The sequence below is a fragment of the Benincasa hispida genome, chromosome 1, assembly GCF_009727055.1.
Source record: "Benincasa hispida cultivar B227 chromosome 1, ASM972705v1, whole genome shotgun sequence".
NCBI lineage: Eukaryota > Viridiplantae > Streptophyta > Magnoliopsida > Cucurbitales > Cucurbitaceae > Benincasa > Benincasa hispida.
The window spans coordinates 26,293,408-26,303,567 of NC_052349.1; positions in this window are offsets into that span (position 1 = coordinate 26,293,408).

Here is a 10,160-nt window from a genome sequence, read left to right on the forward strand (position 1 = left end):
CTTCAAGATGGAATTCACTCCTACTCGATTTAGGATTAACAAATAGGTCATTCTCTTAAGTACTGATTCCAGGTCTTGAACAATCAGGGCCCCGCCTTTTTATGATAGAGAAAGGACTTGATTCATAAGCTTATGAATCAAATTGTTCATTAAAGGGTTAGCGGGAACTTGAGGAACGAGATGTATTCACGGGGGTAAAATGGTAATCTTGACCCAACTGTGATTACAAACGACCTGTGAAGGATCGATTTACTGATCATGGTTATATTGAGTGGAAATAATATATTTACAGTGAGGGGAGTTCAACTATGGGCTTTAGTGGAGTGACCCATTAGTTAACGAATGGGAGTTAACTCAGTATAATGAGTTTAGCCAATTAATCTCGGATCGTTGGAGCCCATGATCTGTAGGTCTGCAAGGTCCCCCTACTAGCTCGTTAATGGATTAGCTTTAGAGTAGCATGATAAGTTAATTTGAAACGTTCAAATTAGAATTAAAGGAATTAGTAATTATATGAGATATAATTACACGTTTAATTTTAAGAATTAAACGGAATAGGAGAATTAATATTTAAATATGATTTACATATATGAAGGTGGATTTGTGTAAAGTTAATTTAATATTTGATATTAAATTAATTAGAATTAATTGAATTATTTAAATAATTAATTAATTTTATTAGAAAATTAATTTATGAAATTAAAAAAATTCAATTAATTCTAATTAATTTAATATCAAATATTAAATTAATTTTACACAAATCCACCTTCAACTTTTACTTAATGTACATGAGATGTATGTTTGTTTATATACCATAGTGTATGACATATAGATTTAAAACCCACATTAAGTTATGCATTTTATTCATACATCATATATTATAAATGTTATAATATAGTTAATGGCATGATGAAATTACCAGAAAGCATGCTCATGCATCATGAACTATAAGAATTATTTATGCATGCATTAATCATATTCATGCATCATCTTTATATTATAAGAGTTATAGTGTAAGGGTGTATGAGAGCATGTATGCTTGTTTCATTGCTTTATTGTATAAGAGTTATATACCAGTAGTAATAAATGAACAATGCATGGAGCATGATACTTAGACTTATTTATAAGAGTTATGAATGTCTTGTATGTGTTGCTTTGCATTGTGGTTGGTTTTAGTTGTTTCCTGTTATAAGTGTTATAATGGAAATTAGAACTAAAATCAATAAGAAAGAGTTGCATGCGAACTTAGGTGAACTTATGTTTTAAAAGGGTTTTAAAATTGGATTGAGATAGATCTAAGTTCATGGTTCTAATGAGATTAGATATCTAAGTTTAAGTTTTTAAATCGGTTTAATAGGATTAAATTAAGTTCCATAAAAAATTAAATTTGTAATAAATCTATCTATAAGGGACCTTTTGTCTAAGGTCGGTTTTGTCTAGATTGGGGTATTTAAGCTGACGGAAATGGAATACCCTACCTGAGAACTTACCTAGAAAGATGAATTAGATAAATTTACTATAAGCATGCAACAGTTGATCAAAGACTTCGTTAAAAAGTTTAATGAATGATGATCAAAAGTTGTTCAACTTTCTAAAGTAAGAGTTACTTTTGGGCAAACCTAAAAAATCACTTAGTTAAAATTGTTAGCCGTGTTTTTTCTAAGTAAACTAAACCATAGGTTATAAAATACTTAGTGGGAGGAAAAGATGTATGGGATACGTGAATTCCATTCATGTTTCTCCCTGAATGTTCAGGCGCGTGAAATTCATGCTTGGCCTCGTGGTGCCCTGAGAGCGTCCCCCTTTGGATGGTGTGTGCATGAGTCAATATCAAGATGGAGGGAGAGAATGTTTATAGTAAGTGGGTGAAGGATGTGTATCTGTATGTCCTGCAGTCTTCTTCATTGGTTTGCACCGTGAGATCTTCTTGCACGACCTCGTGGCGCCCTGGGAGCGTACCCCATTAGATGGTTTGTGCGGTTGGTCAATGTCAAGGTAAACTCCAGAAATGGATAGGGTCGCTTTAGTTTTTGCTCCAATCAGATTTTTTCCCTTCGGATTGGCTGCTAGGGGTAGAACTTTAGGATCTAAAATGAAGGGTCACACTTACAGGAAATTGTTAAGCAAGTTAATGATTTCTTGACCAAATCAATGATGGTTAGTCATTATAGGAACAAGAGTTTTTCTGGTACTAATGACTGGTTGAGAGTGTCTCAATTCAGAGGAGGAATAAATTAACTACCCTTTGGTGGCTTTTGTCCTAAACCACTCAAGTGTCATTGCAAAACTAGATGTCACACAGGGTTCATTTAGATTTTGCTAAACTAGGTTGGATTTTGTTTTAAAGAGTATTTGCTAAAATCTAATGTAGATAAATGTGTTTGTTTTTCAGCAACATGTATGATTTTCCATTAGTTGCCTCTTTTATTTTGACCGATTACATACACTGGAAAGAGTTTCCTAAAATATATTTCGTGGTAAACAACCTCGAGTTTGTCATGGTTGAGGAGTGTTCTCAAGTCCCGACCCTTGATGCACCACGAAATATTCGTAATGCAGCAGGTATGCTAGCCAAAATGTGAAGTCGGGCCATCGAATTAGCCTTCATCCACACCTCATTGCAAGAATTGTTTGAACGGCAGTTCTCACTTTTTTAGCACAAAGAGATGGATGATAAAAAAAACCAATAGTGTTACTTCCCAAGATAATCTCCAGTCTTTCTTGAATGTCAAGGGACTAAAAGAGAAAACAATTGTTGCTGACTTAAATGAAGTTCATCGACGAGAATTGTTCTCTGAAATGGAACTTGGAGCTTATTTATGTTCTGATACCGATCCCATTACTCTTCAGAAGAGGAAGAAGTCTAAAGACAGTAAATGTGATTTATTTGTCTTGAAGACATGTTTGGTAGAGAGTGATGATTCTTTCTGGATACCTGATTCAGGTGCTACTAATCACGTAAGTTCTTTCTACCAAGGATTTAGTTCCTGGAAAATGTTGGAAGATGGAGAGTTGACTCTTCAAGTCAGTACTGGTGAGGTTGTTTTGTAGGCAGGCTGAAGTTATTTTTGGACAAGAAACGTTATCTATTATTGGATAATGCTTTTGTAGTCCCTCATATCAAGAGGAACTTAATCTCAGTTTCTTGTCTGATTGAACAAGGTTATACCGTCTCCTTTTTTGAGAATAAAGTGTTTATTTTCAAGAATGGTATGGAGATTGGTTTTGTTTCAATGGAAAATAACTTATATGTACTAAGGCCGTTAGTCATAAAAGCCTTACTTAATACTGAAATGTTCAAAACAGCAACAACTGCAAAAAGACCAAAGGTTTCTCCTAAGGAAAAGGCCCATCTTTTACATCTAAGGTTAGGTCACATCAACCTCAATAGGATTAAGACGTTGGTGAAATGTGGACTTCTAAAAAGTTTAGAAGAAAACTCCTTGTCGGTGTGTGAATCATGCCTTGAAGGCAAGTTAACCAAATGACTTTTTACTGGAAATGGTTATAGAGCCAAGGAAACCTTGGAGCTTATACATTCAGACCTCAGTGCTCCAATGAGTATTAGAGCTCGAGGTGGGTATGAATATTTCATCTATTTCATAGAAGATTATTCAAGATACGGGTATCTATGCCTAATGCAGCATAAGTCTGACGCCCTTGACAAGTTCAAGGAGTATAAGGCTGAAGTTGAAAACTAGTTAGGTAAGAAGATAAAATACTACGATCTGATCATGGTGGAGAGTATGGACTTAGAATTCCATAACTATATGATAGAACATGGAATCACATCCCAACCCTCGGCCCCAGGTACACCTCAGCAGAATGGTATATCAGAAAGGAGAAACAGAACCCTGTTGGACATGGTTCGATCTATGATGAGTTATGCTCATCTTCCAGACTTGTTTTGGAGATTTATAGTGGAGACTGCATGTTATATTTTGAACAACATTCCCTCAAAGATTATTTCTGAAACACCTTTTGAGTTATGGAGTGGCCATAAAGGTAGTTTACGCCACTTCAGGATTTGAGGATGTCCGACCCACGTGCTTGTGGCTAACCCTAAAAAGTTGGAACCGTGTTTGAAAGTTTGCCTCTTGTAGGCTATCCCAAGGAAACGAGGGGTGGATACTTCTATGATCTAAATGAGAATAAGGTGTTTGTGTTGACAAATGCTATCTTATTAGAAGAAGACCACATCAGGGATCATAAACCACGAAGTAAACTCGTTTTAAATAAGATTTCTGATGAGACTATTGAGAGTTCAACAAAAGTTGTTGAATAGACTGATAGATCAACAAGAGTTGTTGATATCGGTTCATCTAGTCAACTATCTCAAGAGTTGAGACTGCCTTGACGTAGTGAGAGGGTTGCGAACCCACCGGATCGCTATATGGCTTTGATTGAAGCCGAAAACATCATGTCTGATGATGGAGTTAAAGATCGATTGTCTTATAAGCAAGCAATAGAGGATGTTGACAAAGATGAGTGGATTAAAGCCATGAATCAGGAAATGGAGTCTATGTACTTCAATTCTATCTGGGAACTTGTGGATCAGCCTGATGGGGTAAAACCTATAGAGTGTAAGTTGATCTAGAAGAGAAAACGAGGTGTAGATGGAAAGGTGTAGACCTTTAAGAATAGACTTGTGGCAAATGGTTATATCTAGGTTGAGGGAGTGGACTATGAGGAAACTTTCTCATCTATTGTCATGTTGAAGTCTATCAGGATTCTCTTGTCCATAGCCACATTTTATGATTATGAGATATGGCAAATGGACATAAAGACTGTCTTTCTGAATGGTAATCTTGAGAAGACCATCTACGTGGCTCAACCAGAGGGATCCATTGTTCTAGATGAAGAGCAAAAGGTTTGCAAGCTTAATAGATCCATTTATGGCTGAAACAAGCATCTAGATCGTTAAACATTAGATTTGATAGTGCGATCAAATCATTTGGCTTTGATCAAAATGTTAATGAGCCTTGTGTTTACAAGAAAATCATCAATAACTCGGTAGCTTTCCTGATTGACATTAAATCATGCTAGCCGCCCAATTCCAGATGAAAGATTTGGGAGAGGTGTAGTATGTTCTAGGGATTCAGATCATTTGGGATCGTAAGAACAAGAGGTTGGCCTTGTCTCAGGTATCATACATTGACAAGATATTGATTAGGTACTTGATGCAAAATTCCAAGAGGGGTTTATTACCCTTCAGGCATGGAATTATTTTGTTAAGGAACAGTGTCCTAAGACCAAGAGGTTGAGGAAATGAGATAGATTCCCTTTGCTTCGGTTGTTGGAAGCCTTATGTATGCAATGTCATGTACTAGACCTGACATTTGCTATACAATAGAGATTGCTAGTTAATATCAGTCCAATCTAGAATTAGATCACTGGACGGCAGTGAAAATGATTCTCAAGTTCGGAGAACAAGAGGCTATATGCTCGTGTATGGAGATAAGGATTTGATCCTTACAGGATACACAGACTCTGATTTTCAGACTGATAGAGATTCTCGAAAATCGACATCAGGGTCAGTGTTCACTCTGAATGGAAGGGTTGTAGTTTGGCAAAGCATCAAGCAAGGATGCATCGCGGACTCCATTATGGAAGTCGAATATGTAGCCGCTTGTGAAGCTGCTAAAGAGGTTGTCTGGCTTAGAAAGTTCCTTATAAATTTGGAAGTTGTTCCAAATATGTCTTTGTCGATCACTCTCTATTGTGATAACAGCGGCGCTGTGGCAAATTCAAAGGAACCTCGGAATCACCGAAAAGGCAAGCGTATCAAATGAAAGTATCATTTGATCAAGGAGATTATGCATCGTGGTGATGTGATAGTCATGAAGATCGCATCGGAGCACAACGTTGTTGATCCATTTACAAAGGCTTTCACGGCTAAAATGTTTGAGGGTCATCTGGAGAGTCTAGGTCTATAGGACATGCGGACCTTGTCTAGGGCAAATGGGAGATGATACTGGGGTATAGAGTATGCCCTAGTTTATTGTATATTGTACTGTTTCATGTATTGTATATTAGTCTCCCGAGGCATTAGGACAAATGGGAGATTGTTGGGATTGGTGTCCTTATTCTCTTGGTGGTCTCGTTGTTTGTAAACTTTTTGTACACATTGTTATTAATAAAATAAGTGTTATTTTATTTGCATTTACTCATATCTAATAAACTAAGATCCATAGTTATTTCATGCAACTTAAGTATGTATGTGAAACATACAAGTGGATCATACCTTAAGTAATAACCTAAATGGTATGTAGTATAAGGATAAAAGAAGGATATCTTATCCTTGTGATACTACGAATACGGCCCACTTTGTAGATATTTACAAGTGTTCTAAAGTGCTATAAATGATCCTGACTATTCATATGGAGACATGTGAGTGGGAGTGTCCTATACAAACAGTTTGTATAAGACTGGACCACGAGATGATTAGTCTCTTTATATAACGCTGTTGATAATTGAGATTTACATTTCACTAAAATGACCATAGGTGACATGACCTTAATCCTGAGTGAGTTGGGAACTTCTGCCTATGAGGGCGGTCCTTTGATTAGTATGGGTGATAGTGGCTAGATTGCCAACTCAACATGCCTACCTTTTTGAGGATTCGTCTGATTGGGGAGCTGGGAACTCAGCTACACAAGACGAAATTCACTCCTTCCTCGAAGCAGGGGTAAGTAGATAAATTGCTCCTTTAAAGACTGATTTCGGGTCTTGAACATAGTGGCCACACCCTCTCTTTGGAAAAAAGACTTAGTCATAGTAGGACTATGGCTTATTGTTCATTAGAGGGATCAGTGGTATTTAAGGAGTTAGATGTAACTATAGGGGCAAAATGATAAATTGGACCAGTTTTACTTACGAGTGATTTGTGAAGGGTTATCGTATTGTTGATTGGTCATATGGACACAGAAATACATCTGTAGTACGAAGAGTGCACCTGTCGATCTTTAGTGGAGTGACCAACAGTTAACGGATGGTGGATCTCATGACTAAAGAGTTCAGTCAGTTATTCACATACTGTTGGAGCTTCAAGCTATAGGTCCATGAGGTCCCCTTAGTAGTTCAATGGGTTCAAGTTGAGAATAAGCTTTTGGGTTAGTTTGAAGTTTTCAAATTAATAAGAGAAAATTCAATTATATATGATATAATTTATGTGATGTATTAGATACATTAATTGGAGGAATTAATATAAATATGATTTATATTAAGTACCATAAAATAGAAAAAGAACTATGGTTTATATGTTTCATATGATGAAATATTAAAACTATAGGTTATAAATATAATATGATAAGTTGGTTATCATATTTATTTATAATATATTAATTATATGATAATTAATTCTTTTTATCTAATAACCAATTTTAATGGGAGGTTATTGGCGAAGGAACTCTTATCAAAGAGGACCTATGAGCGGAAGCAAGATCGTTCCAAATTCATTGTGACAGAAATACCGCATTCACAAACATACAACAAGTTATGCATCTATTCACAAATTATGGCATGCTTTTCAAACTTAAATACAAAGGAACGTGAACATACCTCTTGAAGAACTCTTCTTCTCTTTATCTTTCGTTATCATCAATATCAACAACTCTCACTGTCGCTGTGATCGCCAAGTCTATCGTCCATCAAATCTCGTTGTCATTCACCACTGCATGGTCTTCTACATGAACAAGAAGCAAGGAGGACACCGCCACTCAGTAACCTCGATATTCTCGGAGTGAGAATCCAAGAGGTGTGAGCTCTGTTGAATTAGTTAGAGGGGAGAAGGAAACTACGATCGTTTACAATGACCGAGCAAGTGGGAAAGATTTGGAGTCTATTGTATAGACAGGTGCTTGATTGTTTAGAAAAAGGTGCACGAACGTTTAGTAAATCGGGGCTGATCGTTTAAACGATTGTTTAGGAAATTGTGCTCTCGTGCGTGATCGTTTAGGTTGACTGCGTGTGTACACGAACGTTAAGTAAAACTTGAGCTTTCATGTAGGCTCTAGTTTGCTAGACGATAAGCACTGTACGTTCAATTTCTTTGTAAAATGAAAACTATTTTCATTTTATCCTTCAGTTATGAAAACTGAATGTAACCTCCCACTTTCACATACAGTTATGGAGAAAAACCACCAACAATTATCTCATAATTGTTTAATTATAAATAAATATAATCATATTATATTTATAACCTATAGTTTTAATATCACATCAAATGCAACATATAAACCATAGTTCTTTTCTCCTCCACTAGATATAAATCATATTTATATTATTTTCCTCCAATTAATATATCTCATACATCATGTCAACTATATCATATATATTCGACCCGTTTAATCATATCATATAAAATTAAACTTCCTCTTGTCAATTTGAACACTTTAAACAGACCCAAAAACTGATTCTCAACTTGAATCCATTGAGCTACCAAGGGGACCTTATGGGCCTATGGCTCGAAGCTCCAACGATACGTGAATAGCTGACTAAACTCTTTAGCCACGAGATCCACCATCTGTTAACTGTCAGGCACTCCACTAAAGATCGACAGTTGTACTCTTCTCACCACAGATATATTTATGTTTTTATCGAATATAACCAATCAACAGTATGATAACCCTTCACAGATGCTCGTAAGTACAGTTGGGCCAATTTACCGTTTTGTCATTGTAGTTACATCTAACTCCTTAATTACCATTGATCTTTCTAATGAACAATACAACATAGTCCTACTATGTGTGGACCTCTCTGGCCATGAGAAGATGTGTGGCACCATATCGTTCAAGCCCCAGAATTAGCCCTTAAGGGAGCAATCTATCTATTTACCTCTGCTTCAGGGAAATAGTGAATTTCATCTTGTGTAGCTGAGTTCCCTGCTCCCAAATCAGACAAATCCCCAAAGTGGTAGGTTTGAGTCGGCAATTTGGCCACTCGTACCCATGAAAATCAAAGAACTGCCCTCAAAGGCAGGAGTTCCCAACTCACTCAGAATTAAGGTCATGTTACCTATGGTCATCCTAGTGAAGTGAAGTCTCTGTGATGAACGACATTATATAACGAGACACACTTTGTGGTCTGGTCTTATAAAAACTCCTTTGTATAGGATGCCCTCGCTCGCATGTCTCCACATGAATGATCAGGATTAGACCATCTGTAGCAAGTCACAGCACTTGTAACTCTTCTACAAAGCGGACCGCATTCGTAGTGTCACCAGGATAAGGTTTCCTTACTATATCCATAAACTACAGATCATTTTGGTTATTACTTAAGGCATGATCCACCTATATGTCTTCACATACATTCTTAAGTTACAGCACAACCAGAGATCTTAGTTTATTGGTTTGTGATAAAGCAAATAAAACATCCCATGTTCCATAGACAACAGTGAAGAAAATGTCATATATTATTACATCACAAGCATTTGTTCAATGCAGTATTTACAAACTACAGGACCCAATAAGAGTTTAAGGCATCATCCCCAACAATTGGAAGTTTTATGGTAACCGTGAGATAAAAGAAAAATTGGTTTCCAAAATTGGTAGTTAATTCATTCGAAAAATTCTCATGGAAAAAGGCTATCAAGTAAAAAGAGTTTTACTAAGTGATAGCTATTGAGAGCATACACGATCGTTTAAGAGTTGACTATACGATAGTTACTCGTTGATTGTTGCTACATGATCAAGTAGCAAAGTCTATACGATAGGCTTCCATTTACTAAAAGATCGAGTACATTGTCTATAAGATAGACAGTGTTCATATCTCCCACTTACTCGGTTGTCTACTCGATCGTATACCTCCCATCTTCCTCAATCCAAGATCATACAGAGCCCACAACTCTTGGATTCTCACACTAAAAATACCAAGGTAACACTTATGGTGGTGTTCTAACTCCATTCGTGGATCGACTTGGACTCGATTGGGTTCGAGGAGCATCAAGTTATTCATGTTGTTGGTGTTCTGTTCGTTGTGTTCGAGTGCTGCATTTGGACGCATTGGAGTCTGATCAAGGGATACTTGAAGAATAATTCTTCAAAAGTGCACACACTCTATCCCTTGTATTTTCTTATAGCATACTGTAATTTCTGATTATGAATAATCTGTTTGTTTCCGTTTTAAGACTGTAATTATTATGTTAATTCTGAATGGAATTT